The sequence below is a fragment of the Macaca nemestrina genome, chromosome 14 (genome assembly GCF_043159975.1).
Source record: "Macaca nemestrina isolate mMacNem1 chromosome 14, mMacNem.hap1, whole genome shotgun sequence".
Classification (NCBI taxonomy): domain Eukaryota; kingdom Metazoa; phylum Chordata; class Mammalia; order Primates; family Cercopithecidae; genus Macaca; species Macaca nemestrina.
In genome coordinates, this window is record NC_092138.1 from 81,646,073 (window position 1) to 81,668,981 (window position 22,909).

General features: G+C 39.8%; 1 protein-coding gene across 6 annotated transcripts in view; it reads right to left on the reverse strand.

Moving 5' to 3' along the window:
- Nucleotides 1-22,909, reverse strand: part of LOC105481062 (lysophosphatidic acid receptor 1) — a 170,417-nt gene that overhangs the window by 145,537 nt on the left and 1,971 nt on the right. The window contains exon 2 of one of the 6 annotated variants that reach the window (XM_071078147.1): nt 21,856-21,927. The exons of 4 other annotated variants lie outside the window; for them this stretch is intronic. The gene's annotated coding sequence lies outside the window, so the exon portion shown is untranslated. Of the gene's footprint in view, nt 1-21,847; nt 21,928-22,909 lie in introns of those variants that run through there. One more of the 6 variants, XM_071078148.1, reaches the window with a different exon arrangement.

The following is a 22,909-nucleotide window of genomic DNA, read 5'->3' on the forward strand; positions in this document are numbered from 1 at the left end:
AGTTGGACACAGACAAGTACAGAGGAAAAACCACATGAAGACGTAGGGAGGAGATCACACATACAAGGCAAAGAGAGAGGCCTCAGAAGAAAGCAGTCCTCACAATTCTCTACAACTTCCAGCATCCAGAATTATGAAAAAATAAATTTTTGCTGTTTCAGCCACCCAGTCCATGGGACTTTATGGTAGCCCTGGCAATCTAATATAAATACACTTCCCATGTCCTTGTTACTCTCTCCTACTTCGTCTCATTCAACGGCATTGCCATCCATTCACTATCACTCTTCCCTCTCCCTCACCCACCATATCTATTCAATACCCAAGTTGTATCAATTCTTCCTCCTAAATGTTTTTCGTGTCTACCTTCTTCCCTCCAAACCCACTGTTACTGCCTTAACTCAAGCTCTAATTATCTCTCTTAAGATATCCCAGTACTATACGATCTCAACTTACAGGTAGAATCTTAAAAAGTTGAACCAAGAAGTAGAGGGTAGAATGACGGTCACCAGAGGCTGCGGGCAAGGGATGAAGAACAGCAGGGTGGGAGATAGGGAGTTGTTGATCAAAGGGTACAAAGTTTCAGACAGATAAGAGGAATAACTTCTTTCTGAGACCCACTGCACAGCAGAGTGGCTAGAGTCAATAATAATGTACTCTGTATTTCAAAATAAGACTAAATTTCAAATGTCTCACCATAAAAAATGATATAGGTCAGTGAAGTGATGGATATGTTAACTAGCTTGGTTTAACCATACACTGTATACATAGATCAAAACATCACATTGTACCTATAAATGCATTCAATTCTGATTTGTCAATCAAAAATATTAAATTTCTTATTAAAAAATTATGGTTGTACATATTCATGGGGTACATAGTGATATTTTGATACATACAATGTATATTAATAATCTTTAAAAAACACATGATCATCTCAATAGATGTAAATAAAGGGTGTAAAAAAAATTCATACCCTGCTGTCCTCCTCATAATTTCAGTGGAGTCCACAAGGAAAGCGATAATCAGGGACCCCTCTAACCTTCCACCGCAAGTGGTATCAACCAAGCCCTTCCTCAGTGCCTGATCTTTCATCCCAGTACAGTGAAAGATAACAATAAATTATTGCTTAAAGCTATTTAATTTGGGATTAAAAAAACAGCAATAGTCACCTAGAATGATACGTCATGGATATCTCTCAATAATATAATTATGGGTAATTTTTTCAATTAAATTGTTCTGTGATACTGAATACAAGTATCATTTTTGTAAACAAAAATAATTTCAGAGAACCAACATTCCACCTTTCTCTTCTTTTCCAAACCTTGCTTTTAACTTTATGTGTGTATTTCTTTTTTGACAATAGGAAGTAATTCTTACACGTGGGAAAACTACTTACAGGAAAAATAAAGATGTTTTCATAAATAACTTTTTTTAAAAAAAAGCTATTCTAGTCCCTTCTACCTGCAACTATTTCTCTCGGGTGTTTGGAGAATAATCTTCCTAAAACAGAAATCTAGTATGGCAATGATCTGTTTTAAACCTCTTCCACGGTTCCGCATTGCCCCAAGCCCAGCCTCCTCATGTACAGCAAACTGAGTCCTTCAGGTACTTCTGGCTTAGGCTATAACTCACCTTGCTTGTTAAGCCCCAGCACTTTGGATCTACTCAGAAATCCCCTGACATATAATGCTAATCCACACAACTGTCTTTGCATATGCACTTGGCTTTTCCTGGAATACCCTCCCTTGTCCAAATTCCATGCCTGGCAAATACCTACTCATCTTTCCAGTCACAGCTTTTCAATGAAGCCTTTTATGGGTCCTACTCCCCACCCAGATTAATCACCGCCACCTCTATGCTGCTTCTGAACTTACACATACATCATTATACTGTGACCATATACCAGCAAATGTCACAAACACAAATACCCACAGGGACCAACCAGGTATCATACATAAATACATGAAGTGCCTAGTGAAAACAGACCTTCAACTTCCATGATACAGAAACTACACTTGCACGAGGAACAATCACAATGTCCACCTGTCTATGTTGACTTTTGAAACTTGACCTGAGCAAATAAATTGTATGTGGGGCCAAATTCATTTAGCACATAGACTTCCAGTCTTGCAAACTCTGGCCAAAGGCGTCAGAGCCTTCATTTCTCTTCCTTCTACTCCCTGAAGCAAAAAGACTCCAGAAAATCCGTGCTCATAGGCTGATCTTTGTTCATGCTATCTTCAGTCAAGCCAGCGCTTAAAGCACAGGAACCTACACTTAACTGACCACAAAGACAGGATGCAGTATTGAGCTTAATAACCTTGAACTCACTGCCACTCAGTTCTTATCAAAAATATCCTTTTGGATGAAGTAATATTCATAGGGAACATCCTGAAAAGTATCTAATTCAGCATTCCACAAAGAATATGGAATGTCTATCCTTGGACAGAGCCAGAAGTGAGCTGCTTGTCTGAACTGTCTTGCTTTGGCTCTTACAGAATGGCTTTTCTGAGATAAGCAACTGGCATTATGCCATTAACCTACATTGAGCAATACAATTTTTTTAACCCCACTGTCACATTCATTGTAAGATTGCATTTGGAGACACGACTCATTACATTAAATTATCTAATGTTTGGAGAACCATGGATAAAATCCCATCTCCTCCCAGCACATGAAGAGCTGTCCCCCCTGGTTAGTCCTTATCTTCATGGTAACACAGTTCATTGAGTCCCCTCTTCATGTCAACTACGAGGAAGAACAGCAAAACGTGTGGCCCTTTTCTAATACATGAATAGCACCCTAAGGTGGGCCTTGGTCTTAGTCTCTGCTTAAATTCACACTCTCACTTCCTCTTACCCCATTTCCTTCCTATGCTTATTAAACTTCACTATATTTAATAGGAAAATAGATATGCAACTAACTTCTAACATTGCATTTATCATATGGTATCTTCATTCAGTTCCCATCCCTCGAGTCTGAGTTTTTTGAAGGTGGGCCTCCATCTTGCTCACCTTTGTATCTCCAGGGTCTAGTAAGTGATCACTAATTAGATGTCAAATTTAATTGGACTACATGTGACTACTTCCAGTAATGGGTGAAATTACAAATCTATTACCTCCTAAGGAAGCTCACTTTATTTCCCCAAGGCACAAAAGTGGTCCCTGACTGTAATATCAATGGCATCTAGAAGAAAAGTAAGCTTATGGGGGTAAATATGCGAAATACACACTAAACCAGCACAGATATAATTACCAATTAGTTTTTAATTCTTTGCTATCCATTTTTAGAGTACTTGCTCCATTTTCTAATAGTTAACCAGTTATTTCACAGAAGTATACTCATCAGGAATACCCTACCATCAGTTGATGCAGTGAATACAGTTAAAAACAAAATTTGGCCGGGCGCAGTGGCTCACGCCTGTAATCCCAGCACTTTGGGAGGCAGAAGCAGGCAGATCACGAGATCGAGAGATCGAGACCATCTTGGCCAACATGGTGAAACCCATCTCTACTAAAAATACAAAAATTAGCTGGGCATGATGGCACATGCCTATAGTACCAGCTACTAGGAAGGCTGAGGCAGGAGAATTGCTTGAACCCAGGAGGCGGAGGTTGCAGTGAGCAGAGATCACACCACTGCACTCCAGCCTGGCGACAGAGCAAAACTCTGTTTTTTAAAAAAAAACAAAAAAAAAAACCTTTTCACAGCATATTAAAGGACATAAAAACTAAGGGAAGCTTGAAACATAATGTTCTCTGTTAGAAGACAAAACTGTGGATGAGTGAAGGATATCACCACAGTGGAGAGAACATCCGCCAATGAGGTCTAGTCAATGTCATCCACGACAGATTATTATTAAAGTTTCCCATTGCTCTAATCATTTTCCAAGTTTTACAAATCCACATTTCACTTATACTAATTTCTATCTTTAAGTTTTTCTCAAACTCTGCTGGTAGGAGTATGAAGCATTATCATTGTTTTGGAAATCAATTTAATCATTTCTATCTCTAGTCATAAAAATCATCCCTGCCTTTTAAGGCAGCACATTATATTACTGGGAATCTACTCTAAAGAAATTACCTGAAATGCAAAAATAGGCTTGCAAAGATGTTCACTGAAGTGAGTTCACTATAGCAGTAGCTGAATGGAATTAACATCACTTCTGTTTACTGCATACTATTAAGAGAAAGGACAAAGTACTGATTATGCCCAGTAGGATTTCAACTAGATAAAATTTACAGAGAAAATATTAGAAGGGAATATCCCATACACTTGACAATGGCTATCTCTAGGTGGGGAGTATGGGTACTTTTTCCTTCTTCTTCTTTATGTTTTTCTTTGTTTTCTAAAATGAACACAAACAGGTGTTACTTTTGAAAGTCAAGTTTTTAAACTACCTTTTAAAATCGACTTGAGGCCGGGTGCGGTGGCTCAAGCCTGTAATCCCAGCACTTTGGGAGGCCGAGACGGGCGGATCACGAGGTCAGGATATTGAGACCATCCTGGCTAACACGGTGAAACCCCGTCTCTACTAAAAAAAATACAAAAAACTAGCCAGGCGAGGTGGCGGGTGCCTGTAGCTCCAGCTACTCGGGAGGCTGAGGCAGGAGAATGGCGTAAACCCGAGAGGCAGAGCTTGCAGTGAGCTGAGATCCAGCCACTGCACTCCAGCCTGGGCGACAGAGCGAGACTCCGTCTCAAAAAAACAAAAAAAAGAAAAAAAAATCGACTTGGAAACCAAATAATATTAGTTTCAAACCAGTGATCTAACTCTTAATCAGTCTACAGAAATTACATAAAAGTTGTTGAGTACAATGCTTTTTAAAACAGCAAGTACAAAGGAAATAAAACTGTAAAAATAGGGCAATGGTTTAATGAACAGTTTAACAGCTTAATGGATTATTATCAGGCTATTAAAAATATGATTCAGACTATATTGCCTTATATAACAGTGGGTTAAAAACGATCAGTAGAAATAAGAACACACATTTGTTACTTCTAGGTAGAAGCAGACCATAAAATAGAACATAATAGAAATAGGCCATAAAACTAACATGACTAAATAACAAATATATTCATTAGGGAACTGCAAATACAAGTGGGTTTGTTCATGTAAATATTGCCATAATGTGATTTCAAAAATAATTTTTTAAATGTTTATAAGAATACACCAAGGACCAGGCATGGTGGCTCACACCTCTAATCCCAACACTTTGGGAAGATTGCTTGAGCCCAGGAGTTCGAGACCAGCCTGGGCAACATAGCAAGACCCGTTCTCTGTTAAAAATAACAATAATAGAGATATATTTTAAAAGATAATAAAGAGTACTTCATATAAAAACAATTAGTTTTAAATAAGTTCAACGGTTTTAAACACTTTAAGATGTGTTCACTAAAATATTTTTACTCACTGAGTTATTCTGCCATTAAAACAGGATGAAGAAGGAAAAAGGAAAGGCAGGTAAATGATAGTGTGTACTTTCTGCTAAACAGCTACTGGACAGAGTTACTACTCTTATTCCCTACCCAAATTAATGGCATATTGTATTAGCTTAGAATGCCATTAAAAAGTTCCTTGGGAGGCCGAGGTAGGCAGATTACAAGGACAAGAGATCGATCAAGACCATGCTGGCTAACACGATGAAACCCCGTCTCTACGAAAAAAAAAATACAAAATATTAGCTGGGCGTAGTGGCGGTCACCTTTAGTCCCAGCTACTCAGGAGGCTGAGGCAGGAGAATGGCGTGAACCTGGGAGGCGGAGCTTGCAGTGAGCTGAGATCACGCCACAGCACTCCAGCCTGGGTGACACAGCCAGACTCCGTCTCAAAAAAAAAAAAAAAAAAAGTTCCATAGATTAGGTGGCTTAAATAACAAAAATTTATTTTCTCATAATTCTAGAGGCTAGAAATGTAATACAGAGTGCCAGCATGGTTGGTGGCTGGTGAGGGCACTCCTTTTGGCTTGCAGACAGCTGTCTTTTCACTGTTTCCTCACACAGCCTTTCCTTGGTGAATGTGTATAGAGACAAAGACCTCTCTCTTCCTCTTCCCATAAGGCCACCAATCTTATCAGATTAGGACCCCACACTTATAATCTCATTTAATCCTAATTATCTCCTAAAAGTCCTATCTCCAAATACAGCTACGTGGGGGGTTAGGGCTCCAACATGAATATTAGGGAGAAAATCCAGTCCATAGCAAATGTTAAATATGTTTTATAATAAATCTCTTGTAGAAAGAATACATTTTGTCAAGAGACCTCGGCTAATTCTTGCTTCTAGAGAAATAGTATTCAACAAGGTTCCTAATCCCTGAATCAGATGAGAATTTGTGATTTCAAAGCCAAATTAAATCACAAATTAAGATGGCCAAATGCTTAAAGAGAAGCTGGGACTTTTTCCCAAGGTCATGGTGACTAAACCCCTGCTTGAGTGTTGAAATGCCCTTGAACAATCAGAGAAGTTCAACTGATGCTTCCAACTCTGAAAATACATTTCTCCTGGGAGCTTTAGACTTTTGTCTACACCACTTCTCTCTTAGGGCTCTCCAGAATGCCTTTTGTGGAATTCTAGGCCAGGCGTCTACATGCTCTGTGCCTCTTCCTGGCTTTGTCTACCTTGAACCTACCCTAACCCCATGACCCCAACCCCTTCAGACCCAACCTGTTTCTAGTACTAGCATTGAGCACCTGTGCCTAGTACCTGCTTGGACCTACACATTACCAAACATTGCCTGTGCCTGTGTGACCTGCCCCCACCCTGTCTCAGATCAGGAGCCTAGAGTCCTGGATGGTTTCCATATAATAATTAGCTTAAGAAGATATTCAACAACAAATAAAAAAAAAATCAACTGATGAATCAGCACCAAAAACACACTAAGTAAAATCTCCATAGTTACCTAGACTTCCTGAGTAAATATTTTACTATGAATGAGGAATTCAGTAGAGTTCAGACAAACAGAAAAAGCATGTATCTCATCTTTCTTCCCTTGATTTCTAAGCAAAAAATAAGAACAAGTGTAATAACATACTCACATTACAATAAATGAACTTGAAAGACTGAATATACTGAATTACAAAAAATAATGTTGAAATGTATTTGAATCAACTGATTTAATATACTGGTAAGAAAAGCTGAGTTGGTGGGGGAAATGGAAGACGCTGGTCAAAGGGTACAGACTTCCAGTTATGAGTAAGTTCTGGGGATCTAATGCACAGCATGGTGATGATAGTTAATAGTACTCATTTCACAGTATATATGTATATCATCATCCTAAATAGACCTTAAGTACAGTTTTGCTTGTCATTATGCATCAATAAAGCTAGGAGGAAAAAGAAAAGATAAGCTGAATTGCCAAGTACCTTTCATTCTCTTCCACATAAGCCCATTTCTTATAAAATATTCCTTAAACTTGGTAGTCATTAAAACTGAATTCATCTTCCATATGATTCCTTAGCCCTTTAAATCTTTTTAAAATAACATCACCCTCATCCAATGGGTTTTTATAAAATGTGGATTATACATAACTTAGATGCTGCATATTTCTCCAAAGCAAGCATCCAGCATATAAACATAAGATAATCATATTTTTCCATGTTTGCTGAATCTGAAAGGATTAAAAAAAATAATTTCAAGTGTGGTCAAACTACAAACTAAGATATAAAGTATTAAAGATTTAAGTCAGTCACGGTGGCTCATGCCTGTAATCCCAACACTTTGGGAGGCCCAGGTGGGCAGATCGCCTGAGGTCAGGAGTTCAAGACCAGCCTGGCCAACATGGTGAAGCAAATCTCTACTAAAAATACAAAAATTAGCTGAGTGTGGGGGTAGACACCTGTAATCCCAGCTACTCAAGAGGCTGAGGCAGGAGAATCTCTTGAACCACCCGGGAGGTGGAGGTTGCAGTGAACCGAGATCCCACCACTGCACTCCAGCCTGGGTGACAGAGCGAGACTCCATCACCAAAAGAAAAAAAAAAGTCTCAATAGAATTCTAATCTTTGCCCATTCTTCCATGTTTTAATGAGAAGCATTAGCAGTGTTTCCCAATGTGAAGGAATTAGTGCCACCTGAGCCTGACTCCGCAAAGACACAGAAAAATGCAAATACCTGGAGTTCTCCCAAGTTTGGCCTGAGCTTGTCAGACTAGGTTAGTTAAATGGTGGGGTGCCAAGTCTTTAAAGAGTCAGAGCAAAGTTGAAAAGAGAAAGCATAAAGGCACTTAATATTAATAATAGGACTGGGAGAATGATTCTTGAAAACTGATTTCAAGTCCTCCATTTTAAGACAAGGATCCCAGGGCCTCCAAGGTTGGGTATCAAAGGTCAAGGGTACCATGCACAGCATTGGAAGAACTGGCACCTGAATCATGGTCTCCCATCTCATGTGGTCTCCAACTTACTTTACGGATTTCTAATTTAAAAGCTTTCTTTTAAACTCTTCATGCAGTTTTAAAAGAGGATGGGGGAAACGAACACTAAAATCCTACCAAGTTAAAAAAATAAAAATCCTAGCACAGCAATAATTCCTATCATTATATTCAAAATCAACAAGCAATGAAATACTCACCCAACCATCTGATCTTCACTTACCAAAACTTAACTTCAGTGTTATAATTTCTTACAAATTATGCATAGTTACAAAATTGGTAATTATACTATATAAAAGTATGTTTTAATCCAACCAAATCTACTTCTCCTACAGATCATACACAACTTTGTACAGCTCCTCATACGGAGCAAGCCTTCAAAAAACCCTGCTATTTAGCAATATACGATATTGCTTTAATACAAAACTACTTCAACAAACGCTAATACCCATCTCCCCAAAAAAATCCTTGACATTCCTATTTGACTTTTGTCAAGTAAGAAAAAAAAAAAGCCACAAACAGGAAGACCCACTAAATATCACAAAAAATGCCAACTCATCAAACAAAGAAGATTGCCTTCCACCTGTCTTTCCCTTCCAGTTTTCTGTTTTGCATCTGTTACTATTTCTTCCATGACTCTACAATCCCACACACACACCCCTGCTCAGTCCTTCACAGAGTTAACCCATTCTCATTCTGCAGACCTAACCAAATGTCGCTTCCCCAGGGAAATCCTGAATCACCCCCAAAGTCAGATGAGGTTCCCCTGCTTAATCGCTTTTGCTCTTTTCTCCCACAGAATTGATCATGCACAGTATATATACATTTGGATGATTTTATTTGGTTCATGTGCTCCATCCCACTAGACTCTATGCATCATGCCTCCAGTGATAACGACTGCTTTACTCATCACTCTATTCCCAGCTACTACCAAGATAACCGCTAATGTACCCAACAAATGGATGTTGAAAAATGAATGAACCTGATTTTAGACAGCACAGCAACAGACTAGATGGTGTCTTTCAAACTGCAGTTTATGACCAGATCAGTGTTTTCAAAATGTATGAGTTGTAACCAGTACTTTTAAAAATGAAAATGAACAAATTATCATAGGAAAAAATAGAAAAGAAAATATCAGAGTTTACTATGTGTAGTAAACTATATACAACTAATGTCTCATTCATATACATATATGAACATTTCTAACTATGGGTCATGATTAAAAAGTTCAAAAGTCACTGAACTAAATGGCCCAATAAAACTCATCCCAATTTCCCATTAAAATGCTCAAGAAGGTGCACACAAAGACAAAAATTAGCAATAGCATTAAAAATATACAAGGAAAAAGAAGCCAAAGTCAAGGCATTATTTCCACTAACTACATAGTACAAAAAATGGGTAAGAAGCATGTTCTTGGACCATATGCACGATGTATACCATACCTTTTGAACTTCAACAAGACAGATTCTCTAACAAATGTAGAAAAAAATCCTGAGTTGAACTCAGGAAATGCGGAAGATGCAACTGGCCAGATAAATCTGAAGAGCCAGTAATATTAGACTGAACCGCAGAAAACTGCCATTATGTAGGTCAAGAGCAAATACCAGCAATCTCATATGATTCAACTTACCAATGAAGATAATGAAAATGGCAGCTAATACATTCAGTGTGCTGGGCATCTTTTATATATGCGTGTGTGTGTGTGTGCATGTGTGTACACACACACTTTAAGTTCTGGAATACATGTACAGAACGTGCAGGTTTGTTACACAGGTATAAATGTGCCATGGTGGTTTGCTGCACCCATAAACTCGTCATCTACATTAGGTATTTCTCCTAATGTTATCCCTCCCCTTGTCCCCCACCCCGACAGGCCCCGGTGTGTGATGTTCCCCTCTCTGTGCCCATATGTTCTCATTGTTCAACTCCCACTTATGAGTAAGAACATGCAGTGTTAGTTTTTCTGTTCTTGTGTTAGTTTGCTGAGAATGATAGTTTCCAGTTTCATCCATGTCCCCACAAAGGGCATGAACTCATCCTTTTTTATGGCTGCATAGTATTCCATGGTGTATATGTGCCACATTTTCTTTATCCAGTCTATCATTCATGGACATGTGAGTTGGTTCCAAGTCTTTGCTATTGTAAATAGTGCCGCAGTAAACATGTGTGTGCATGTGTCTTTATAAATAGAATGATTTATAATCCTTTGGGTATATACCCAGGAATGGGATTGCTGGGTCAAATGGTATTTCTGGCTCTGAATCCTTGAGGAATCACCACACTGTCTTCCACAATGGTTGAACTAATTTACAGTCCCACCAACAGTATAAAAGTGTTCCTATTTCTCCACATCCTCTCCAGCATCTGTTGATTCCTGACTTTTTAATGATCGCCATTCTAACTGGTATGAGATGATATCTCATTGTGGTTTTGATTTGTATTTCTCTAATGACCAGTGATGATGAGCTTTTTTTCATATGTTTATTGGCTGCATAAATGTCTTCTTTTGAAAAGTGTCTGTTCATAACCTTCACCCACGTTTTCATGGAGTTCTTTTTTTCTTGTAAATTTGTTTAAGTTCCTTGTAGATTCTGGACATTAGCCTTTTGTCAGATGAATAGATTGCAAAAATTTTTTCCCACTCTGTAGGTTGCCTGCTCACTCTGATGATAGTTTCTTTTGCTGTGCAGAAGCTCTTTAGCTTAGTTAGATCCCACTTGTCAATTTTGACTTTGGTTGCAATTGCTTTTGGTGGCACACACATACCTGTGTCCTGAATGGTATTGCCTGGGTTTTCTTTTAGGGTTTTTATGGTTTTAGTTCTACGTTTAAATCTGTAATCCATCTTAATCTTTGTATAAGGTGTAAGGAAGGGGTCCAGTTTCACTTTTCTACATATGGCTAGCCAGTTTTCCCAACACCATTTATTAAATAGGAAATCCTTTCCCCATTGCTTGTTTTTGTCCAGTTTGTCAAAGATCAGATGGTTGTAGATGTGTCGTGTTATTTCTGAGTCCTCTGTTCTGTTCCATTGGTCTATATATCTGTTTTCGTACCAGTAATAGCCTTGTAGTATAGTTTGAAGTCAGGTAGCGTGATGCCTCCAGCTTTGTTCTTTTTGCTTAGGACTGTCTTGGCTACACAGGCTCCTTTTTTAGCTCCACATGAAATTTGAAGTAGTTTTTTCTAATTCTGTGAAGAACGTCAATGGTGGCTTGATAGCAATAGCACTGAATCTATAAATTACTTTGGGCAGTATGGCCATTTTCATGATATTGATTCTTCCTATCCATGAGCATGGAATGTTTTTCCATTTGTCTGTGTCCTCTCTTGTTTCCTTGAGCACTGGCTTGTAGTTGTCCTTGAAGAGGTCCTTCACATCCCTTGTAAGTTGTAATCCTAAGTATTTTATTCTCTTGTAGCAATTGTGAATGGGAGTTCATTCATTATTTGGCTCTCTGTTCATCTATATTGGTGTATAGGAATGCTTGTGATTTTTGCACATTGATTTTGTATTCTGAGGCTTTGCTGAAGTAGCTTATCAGCTTAAGGAGATGTGGGGCTGAGACTATGGGGTTTTCTAAAAATACAATCATGTCATCTGCAAACAAACACAATTTGACTTCGTCTCTTCCTGTATGAATACCCTTTTTTTCTCTTGCCTGATTGCCCTGGCCAGAACTTCCAATACTTATGTTGAATAGGAGTGGTGAAAGAGGGCATGCTTGTCTTATGCCAGTTTTCAAAGGGAGTGCTTCCAGCTTTTGCCCATTCGGTATGATATTGGCTGTGGGTTTGTCATAAATAGCTCTTATTATCTTGAGATATGTTCCATCAATACCTAGTTTATTGAGTGTTTTTACCATGAAGGGGTGTTGAATTTTATCGAAGGCCTTTTCTGCATCTATTGAGATAATCATGTGGTTTTTGTCATTGGTTCTGTTTATGCAATGGATTACGTTTACTGATTTGTATATGTTGAACCAGCTTTGCATCCCAGGGATGAAGCCAACTTGATTGTGGTGGATAAGCTTTTTAATGTGCTGCTGGATTCAGTTTGCCAGTATTTTATTGAGGATTTTCGCATCAATGTTCATCAGGGATATTGGCCTGAAATTTTCTTTTTTTGTTATGTCTCTGCCAGGTTTTAGCATCAGGATGATGCTGGCCTCATAAAATGAGCTAGGGAGGAGTCCCTCTTTTTCTATCATTTGGAATAGTTTCAGAAGGAATGGTCTCAGCTCCTCTTTGTATCTCTAGTGGAATTCAGTTGTGAATCCATCTGGTCCTGGGCTTTTTTTTGGTTGGTAGGCTATTAAATACTGCCTCAATTTCAGAACTCTCCACCCCACATCAACAGGCCAGGTGTGGCATTCATGCCTGCAATCCCAACAGTTTGGGAAGTCAAGGTGAGAGTTAGGGACTAGCCTGAGTAATAAAGCAAGACCCTGTCTCTACCCAAAAAATAAATAAATAAATAACCAAACATGGTGGCATGTGCTTGTAGTCCCAGCTACTCAGGAAGCTGAAGCAGGAGGATGGCTTGAGCCCAGGAGTTTGAGGCCACAGTGAGCTATGATTGAGCAACTGAACTCCAGCCTGGGTGACACAGCAAAACATGGTCTTTAAGAAACAAAACAAGAAAAATATTTTGGGTAAACAGCAGAAAACAAAAACAGAATTTTTTTTTAAGTCTTGTCCTCATCTAAGAAGTCAGAAGGAAAGTGCAATGGAGAAGAAAATATCAGGCAAGCTGGGTAGACAGGAAAGGTCACACAATTTTAAGTGCAGTGATAGAAGGCCTCAGTATGGAGTTGACCTTTGAGTTAAGACATGAAAATAATGAAAGCAGGTGTATGGATATGTAGGAAAGAACGTCCTACGCAGAAGGACACAGACCAGGAAACCACAGTCCACTGTGTGGATAAGCTCAAAAACAGAGATCATTTAGAGTAAGGATACAACTCTGGGTACATCAACACGGAAATATGGGCAGAGAAGCACAAGTCCTCAAAAAACAAAACAAAACAAAACAAAAAGAAGCAAGCAGAGATACGGAATGACTAAACATAATTAGGTGTATTTAATTAGTCACACACATTAAATAGTGTGACTAATATGTAGCCATTAGAAGTTAAAAATGAAAGATTTTAATGGCCTGTGTACATACTTATGATACAAAGGAGAATGCTGTTAAATATTCTGTAAAAGTAAATTTTTTTTTTTTTTTTTTTTTGAGGCAGAGTCTCACTCTGTCACCCAGGCTGGAGTACAGTGGCACAAACTCAGCTCACTGCAACCTTCGCCTCCTGGGTTCAAGAGAGCACATCCAGCTGATTTTTGTATTTTTAGTAGAGACAGGGTTTTATCACGTTGGCCAGGCTGGTCTTCAACTCCTGACCTCAAGTGATCTGCCCACCTTGGCCTCCCAAAGTGCTGGGATTACTAGCGTGAGCCACCATGCCTAGCAAGAAAGTCAATCTTAAGTGGTGGAATTACACATGAATCCCCTGTACATTCCAAATGTTTTAAAATGAGCATGTACTGTTTTTCCCTATCAAATTGAAATGAGTATAATTTAAAAGAATCATAATGGCTTAGAAAAAGGAAAACTAAGAATAAACTTATCTTTTTTCTATCTTGCATGCAAGAAGGCATGCCAATAAAATTATCTAAAGTGAAAATAAATTCTTAATTAGAAAAAGACTTTTTTTTTTTAACCAAGTAAAGGACAAACTTGCACTGCATCCTACTTTTTAGTAGGCAACTAGAGCTTAAAATTATTTGATCAGCTTTTAAAACCTCTATGACAAACTTTTATGAGTTTCTCAAAGTGTGATCTTTAGGCTACTGAAATTTCCAAAGTTCTTCTGGAAGGTTTATCTTTTATATGACAGCAATGTGACACTCACTGTCACTAGTCCTACAGTATATTAAAACTATAACTGCAAGGCGGGGCGCGGTGGCTCAAGCCTGTAATCCCAGCACTTTGGGAGGCCGAGACGGGTGGATCACGAGGTCAGGAGATCGAGACCATCCTGGCTAACACAGTGAAACCCTGTCTCTACTAAAAAAAATACAAAAAACTAGCCGGGCAAGGTGGCGGGCACCTGTAGTCCCAGCTACTCAGGAGGCTGAGGTAGGAGAATGGCGTAAACCCGGGAGGTAGAGCTTGCAGTGAGCTGAGATCCAGCCACTGCACTCCAGCTTGGGTGACAGAGCCAGACTCCGTCTCAAAAAAAAAAAAAAAAAAAAAAAAAAAACAACTATATCTGCAATTTCCCCCAGACCTCAAATCACCACCTAATTATGGTAAGAAGTTTTTTCCAGATAACAATAGCTGGAATGGGCTGTTTCAGGGATTTTTTGTTCACCCCAATGGGATATTGTTGAAATTTGCACCATTTCCTTCCTATATCCCCAGGACCACCTATCAAGAGAAGCCATAGTAAATACTCAACAAATGCTTGATAACCCATAAAACTACTTTAATCTGCTAAAGAAAAATATTGAATTGAAATAAGTCTTGTCCTTGTGAAAATATATCACTCTTTTCACTCTGAAAGTGCTCTCCATCTTATCACACACATTTCACTGGCATTTACTTCTACATTTAGCAATTATTCCTGAATACTGCCAACTGACTCCTCAGCTAAACTTCAAACTCAAATTGCCAGCTACCAGCTGAAAATCTCTGCCTGCGTGGTTTTAGACATGTCTAAAACTAACAAGCCTTACTGCAACAATCAGCATACTCTCATGTCCTGTCTGGTAATGGCATCAACATGCCCTTTTTTGTCCTCAGTAGTCTCCAGTACCCTTCTACCTCCACAACCTTTGAGACTGGTCCCACCACTTCCTGCCACAAACCATCAATTCCAGGCACTCCTCCCCAAGCCTGTCACTCAATGGGTCTTCCTCATTACTCTTCTTCATGGAATGAGCTCCACAGACCATCGAGGCTGGCATCCTGCTGCAAGTCATTTCCTCCCTCTAAGGCTGACTTACCCTCTCCATCCTCACATACGCAGAAAGCTCTTTGTTTGAACCTTGGTTTACCATATTCATCACCACCTACCTGATCTTAATGATTTGAGTCCATGTCACTCCATGTTCATGACCTACTCAAGAGTGGGGACCATACTTTCTTAAATTTTTTGACTTTAGTGTCCTCAGGCCAAGCACGATGGCTTGCGCCTATAAACCCAGCACTTTGAGAGGCCGAGGCAGGTGGTTCACTTGAGGCCAGGAGTCCAAGACCAGCCTGGCCAACATGGCGAAACCCCATCTCTACCAAAAAATACAAAAAAAATTAGCCAAGCATGGTGGCACACGTCTGTGGTCCCAGCTACTTGGAAGGCTGAGGCAAGAGAATTGCTTGAACCCAGGAGGCAGTGAGCCAAGATCATGCCATTGCACCCCAGCCTGGGCGATAAAGTGAGACTCCGCTTCAAAAAAAAAAAAAAAAAAAAATTAGTGTCCTCAGCCAAACATAGAGGACACAGAAGTTCTCCAAGATCTCAGTTGCACAAAACTAAATTGACAGCGTCTCAAAGTGACCAGAGAACATATGGTGCTGAATCTGGAAAAGTCAGTCACCTTGCCCTAGCCTTTGAACCTTTACTTCTTTGTGCCTAGTCAGAAAGTAAAGCAAGTAGCTCTCTGTGGAACTACAATAAATAGTGGGCACAGAATGAATGCCTCATTTACTTGACAATAATCCTTCTCCCCAGAATCGTAGTCCAAGAAGGCAAAGCATCCCCTTAACAAAAGGCAACTCTGTTTCATTTGTGTTATTCTCTTAGTAAGAACACACCATCCTTATCATCTGCTGATTACAGACTTCTAAGGCGGGGGTTCTCATTGAATACTCCTGCAATGAAACCTGCCTATAATTAATAATTCTATCTTCTCTGCTCCAGAAGTGGCTGATAGGCCTTTCATCCAGGACTTGTTTTCTACCTAACAAAAGTTTCACAGATGCCAAACGCATGCTCCAAAATGCCCCTCCTCCTGTTGTCTGAGACCCAGATGAAGCAGGGTCCTTGTGGCAATAATATTCTCTGCAATGCTTTTTGTCATCTTGGTTGTTGCACAGCTGGAAATAGTTTTCTTGTTCCCATTTACAATAGCCAGACATTCATTATCACTCTGACAAGAACTCTTGAGTGATGTCATGCTGCACAAGTTCAAGAAGGGCCCATGCAGGCTCTTCCAGCTTCAAACTTCTCACTCTTCATGGCAGCCTCAAGTATAGCCGCTCTAAAGCAAAAGAAAAGGGGGGCAGGCACAGACAGATACACACACAAACATACATATGAGTATGTAAAAACATACCCACACTCATCCCACACACACATAAATATACATAAGTACTAATTTTTGTAGGTTTGTATAAGCAAAAGGACAACTATGGAAGGCTATGGAACAAACTGATATCAGATGTGTAAGGTTAAAGTGGCAGAGAGAGATTTTTTATGTTTACTTTAGACACATCTGTAGTGTTTGAATCATTGCAAAAAAGAAATTTGTAAATGAATGCAGCTACCTTCCTCTGGTTGGGATGCTTTCTATTGTGTTTACATCCCTGAGTGACTTGAAGATCATAAGTGAAATGCATTAGTGAAGCAAAGCACCATGATGGGGTGACTTCAAAATAAGTATTAGCCAGATGCGGTGGCTCACACCTGTCATCCCAACACTTTGGGAGGCCAAGGTGAGAGGATCCCTTGAGCCCAGGAGTTTAAGACTAGCCTGGGTAATGTAGTGAGAGCCCATTTCTTAAAAAAGAAAAAGAAAAAAATACCAGGCATAGTGGCACACACCTGCAGTCCTAGCCACTTGGAAGGCTGTAGTGGGAGAATAGTTTGAGCCCAGGAGGTCAAGGCTGCAGTGAGCCAGGATTATGCCATTGCACTCCAAGACCCTATCTCAAATAAATAAAAAATAAGTCTGACTTTCCACAGGCACTATATTTGAATTATTCTACAAAGCAAACTATACACTGAGCAAAGAACCTCAAACATAAGTTGGGTTAAAAGTAAGAATAGAGAAAATGAGATGGAAGCAAGGCAGGGCTATAGATAAAACACAGCTATGTCTATCTCTAGACTTCAAAACAGATAAATCCTAGCAAAATATTTCAAGCATATAAAATGAAAATCAGATTACCAGGCTCTGTGGTCTCCTTCCCTCAGAGGGAAAGGCCAGCTTACCTCAAGGTATTGAGATTCTCTTGCAGAAAATGTTCTTAAAATGGAAGAATAACAAGATACATATGCCTGAGTTTGAAGGCATTTTAAAAGAACTTCTCCTACTAATGTCATATGATAGAAGGAAGTTCCATGACAGAAGGGGTCCATTCACATCTTGTTTCCTGCAGTGCTATCTTCCCAGTACAGGGTGGGTACAAATGTCTACTGAATATGGAAGAAAGAGTAATATAAAGGATTAAGGAACACGTCGTAAATGAAAACTAGAATTACCAACCAGATATCAGTTCTTATTCTTATTTTCCAGATGTAAAAAGACAGGCACTTTGACCTACCCAGGAGTAGCAAAACTGGAGATAGAAAGCCTCTTGATCCCTTTTTTACCTCTTCTAGGCTTGGTTTATCTCCCAGGGTCCTTCCAGATCCTAACCTTCCAGGAGCATTCCCTGACCTCCACCACCTCACCACTAAGGGTCAAGTGCTTCGCTTGGTGCTCCCGCAAAGTTCTCTCTCTCATAAAACTTGTTACACTGAATTGTAATTATCTGTTAATCGTGTGTAAGCTCCTCCTGGAGGGTGGGATTCCTGCCTTATTCACACTCACCCCTAGTAACTAGCACAAAGTCTGGTATATAGTAGGCAGTCAGTTAAGTGCTCCTGAGATGGGGGCTTAAAAAAACAAAACAAAACAAAACAAAAAAAAACATGTTTCCTCTGCCTCTGCCCCTGAACCATTTCTCCCTCCAAAGACCCAGGAATATCCTTCAATTAGGGCAGAATTTCAGAACCAGGGCAGTTAAAGGTTGGTCAAAGAGAACACCTAGATACAGGGGAAGAAAATTTAGTATAGCAGATCGACATAAAGTCTAATCTAGAGCATTGTTTAGACACATAAGGTAATGAATACAGGGAAACTTGCTATAAAGAAATGGTTCACAGTAGCAATCTCAGCATAGCAAATCCTAAACTCTGAGAAACATAGCACACGTAATGGCCATAATGAACAAAATTTCCTTCAACCAACAGTTGGAAATCCCACCCATGGCCAGGTATTAGTCAAAGTCTTTTGCTTTTAGAGAAAAAGGCTGGTTTTGAAAACATTTTCCTTTATTTTCATAATACAACAAACACAGCTTGCCCTGCCTCATGCAAGCTTATTGCATGTTTGTTTTAGCACTGGACTAAAATTAAGGGTCTGCCCTGTCATTATATCACTTTTTTTAAACAGTAACACAAAAATAAAATAAATTATAACCTAAATCCATGAATGTAGTAAAATAGTTCTCTTTCATTTCTGGAAAAAAAAATAATTAGAATTTTACATGGACTTCAGTGTTAAAGTTTCTATAGCACTGATTAGATGACAGGGACATGCAAGTATTAAGACAATTTTCTTTGGCGCAGTCCCACAAGTTAATAATACAACAACACTGCTTTGAAATCATACTAACCTGCTAAAAAATGCCAAGGAGTTTAAATAAAATCATCACCACCGCCACACCACCCCTCCACTTCCCCCACCAAAAGTGTGTCCTAAAATGAAGTGTACTAACCTTGGGCTTCTCCAACTTAATTAACTTAATTTATTAAACATGCCAAACTCAAGTTCCCTTGCAGAAGATAAAACAAACTTCTGGGAAGATCATTCATTCAAATTGAATTCACAAGGTAATTGAAAGAAATTCGGCCAGCTTCTTTTTCTTTTTCTTTTTCTTTTTTTTTTTTCTTTTTACTTTTTTGAGATGGAGTCTCACTCTGTCTGCCCAGGCTGGAGTGCAATGGCACAATTTTGGCTCACTGCAACCTCCACCTCCCGGGTTCAAGCAATTCTCCTGCCTCAGCCTCCTGAGTAGCTGGTATTACAGATGCCCAGCACCACACCCGGCTAATTTTTTGTATTTTTAGTAGACACAAGGTTTCACCATGTTGGCCAGGCTGGTCTCAAACTATTGATCTCAGGTGAGGTCCACCCGCCTCAGCCTCCAAAGTGCTGGGATTACAGGCGTTAGTCACTGTGCCCAGCCTCTTCTTTTTCCTGTCTGTCTCCTGGGTACCCTAGCATCTCCAGATTTAAGAGCAATTCAGAGACATCCAAGTCAGTTCCACCTCTGACATGCAACTGAAAACCGATGTATATCCTCCTGTGACACAGAGGTACTGGGGAGCACATGTGAACCTACAGAGCTCCTGAATACCTCTCCCAAATGGATCCCACAGAGTGAAGATAATAAGTTAAATGCTTTAGCTCTAGGGATTTAAAATATATAGAAAGCAAGTTACTTCTACTGGAAGTTAAACTTAAAGAATTCTCATCGTTATGTCATCTCTCACTGCAGTACCCAGGGTGCTACTTGGTTTCCCCCTCTCTCTCCTTCCCTCTACCGCCTTGCCCTATCATTTACAGAGGCATTAATGCCAGTTTCAAACTAATAATAATTCTTTTTCTTCTGTGCTGCAAATACCCAACCACTGTGGTTAAATACCATGTATAACATAAACAGGGTCAAGAATGCCAGTTGCCAGAAGAGTCATGTTTAAATTAGCATTAACCAGCAAGCCCTTCCCTAAACAAAAAAGAGAGAGGGGAAAAAAAAATGTTTTCTTGGACAGCTCTGTGCTTGCAGAATGACTTCAATCCCACATGTTCAAAAGGCTCCACAAGGTCCAGCTGTAACACAATAGCATCATTAATTTTTACTAAATTAAATTTCTCAAAAGTACAAAGCACTATCAATTTGCGGGGAGTGGGGAGGAAGAAACCACTTATTAGTTTATTCTACAACCTTTATATAATTTGAGTAAACTGGCAATAGTGTCTTAAAACCTAGCAGCCATAAGTTACATGGATTGTAGTGGAATAAAAGCCCAGTCCTCCGTCCATCACTGCACCCCTCACTCTGCCCCAATATGTGTTATTCAGTGTCTTTCCACATCTTGAGGTTACGTAATACTTCCTCCTCACCTCCCTATCCCCATGTAGCACAACTCCCCCACAATTTGTCCCTTTGTAACTTTCCAGCCTTCATCACCCCACACTCTCACTTCGTCTTCATTACCCCACCATTCGTCTTTTAAAAGATATGTTATTCTTCAAGCCACATTTATAAAGTCGTCCCCTGAATCAAAACGTCCCCTGAATGACAAAGTTTTTGGACTCTACAGCTACCACCCAGCTACACAACACTGCACATACTATTCAGTATAAACCGTGAGGCTCGCTGCGTCTTTCCCCCCTGCGTTGCAGTTCTTTCTGGAGCTTCCTTTTCACCATCCTTGCATCTACCACATGGAAGGAATTCAGTAACTGTTTGCTGAAATAAAATCGCCTCCTTTTCTCTCAACTTTCTAAGACATCCATAATAGTTTTCCCTAAGTGTTTTTTTTTTTAAGAGACAGTCTCTCTCTGTCACCCAGGCTGTAGTGCAATGGCACAATCACAGCTCACTGCAGCCTTGAATCCTGGGCTGAAGCCATCCTCCCTCCTCCGCCTCCCAAGTAGCTGAGACTACACGCACATGCCACCATACCCAGCTAATGTATTTATTTTTTTGTAGAGACAGTGTCTCACTATGTTGCCCAGGCTGGTCTCAAACTCCTGGCTTCAAGTGATCCTCCTGCCTCAGCCTCCCAAACGTTGGGATTACAGGCATGAGCCACCACACCTGGCCAAGGATATTTAAATAAGAGGGTAACATGACATGTAAAAATAAGAAACCAAACAGTAGTATGATGCTGACTTAAGGCCAGAGAAGACTATTGGACTTTAAACCAAGAGCTTATGTTTAAGTTTTTATTACATCACAGTTCAGCTTTTAAAATAAATAACGTTCCTCAAGGGTGTAGGCATATTGATACCAAAACATAAAAGAAAAGGAAGACAGGCCACACATCAAGCACAGACATTAAAATCTTGACTTCAAACTAAATTCTAAAAGTTCTGTTATCTGCTGAATACTTGGAGCTTCCCAGTGAAAATGATACAGTGTATTCTGCCCAGATTGCAACTTTCCATACTAAGCATTTGAAATTATTCTTGGCCCTAAATATCACTTACTTCAGACTGAATGTCACTGTGTATCAAAAACACTGAGCAAGTGAAATTTTTATTCTTTGAATGTTCCAGTAGGTCACTAATGGAATAGATTCAGTAAAACCTTGCAGAGTCTATACGGTATAATTTGAAACAACAACAAAAAAATCAAATTACTTTCTGGAAAGTATTAGCTTTGAACAAAAATAGAAGTTTCGAAAGGGCTGCCACTTACATTCTTACCTCTGTTATTTCTTTCCCATCACTCACAGGGAGAGTGCTGTGTGCCCACAGACCTGAGTAGGAGCTGTTCCCCTGAGAGACAATGATGCAAATGGGTCAAGTGATGCCTAGTAGAAGTCAGACCGCAAGAATCACCTTGACCTCACCTTAGTGCATTAGCTAAGCAAACTCACAAGCTTTAAATAATAAAGGTAACAAGAGACTGATCTGAGGGGGGAAGTATTATTGATTCCCTTGAGGAAAAGAAAAAAAAAGAAAACAGAGGAAATGAGCTCCCAGCTCAAGGATTTTTCTCCTCCAGGCATCCTCTGTTGCTGGTTTTCTTCCATCTTCCTGGCTCTCTGGACCTCTCACTTCCCCCCTACCTTTTCCTACTGCTCTAACATAAAATAACCTCCCACCGGTTTCTAGCTATTTGGGAAGCTGGAAGGAACAGCAAGGATCACCAACCCCTTCCATTTTCCGGATGGGGAGACGGAGACCAGGAGCTGAGCTGACCCGACCGGCTGAGGTCGCGCCGCTAGGGGACGTGTTGTGCCTTGCGGGCTCGGATGATGACAACCCAGCCTTCCCTCCTCGCTCCTCGCCCGTGCCTTCCTGCCTCAAGCTACCTCCTTCTCTTGCCACTTGGTGTTTTTATCCTCAAATTAGACAAGTATCAAGAAAAAAATGCAACCTTAATATACTTACAATGCTGATTATTATTCATAATTTTGCATTGGGGCAATTATACTCGCTCCTACTGGGATATGGAAATCAAGGGCAGGAACAACTAGGTGACATTCTACCTCCCTGTGTATTTTAATGCTATTTAGTTTGGTTCAATAACCATACCTTTAACATTCCCTCTTTTTCCTTGGACTCACTCTTCTATCTGGCAAGGGAATAACTTCTTTAAAAACTTCGCATTTTCCAAGTGCACAGTCTCCCCTTAACCAGAACTGCAGACTCTGAATCACAGACCTCTGGCTTACCAGTTATGCTTAGCTGAGCAAACACACTTATGCAAATACGTGAAAAACAAACTGTTAGAGCCTGAAGGAATAGAGGATTT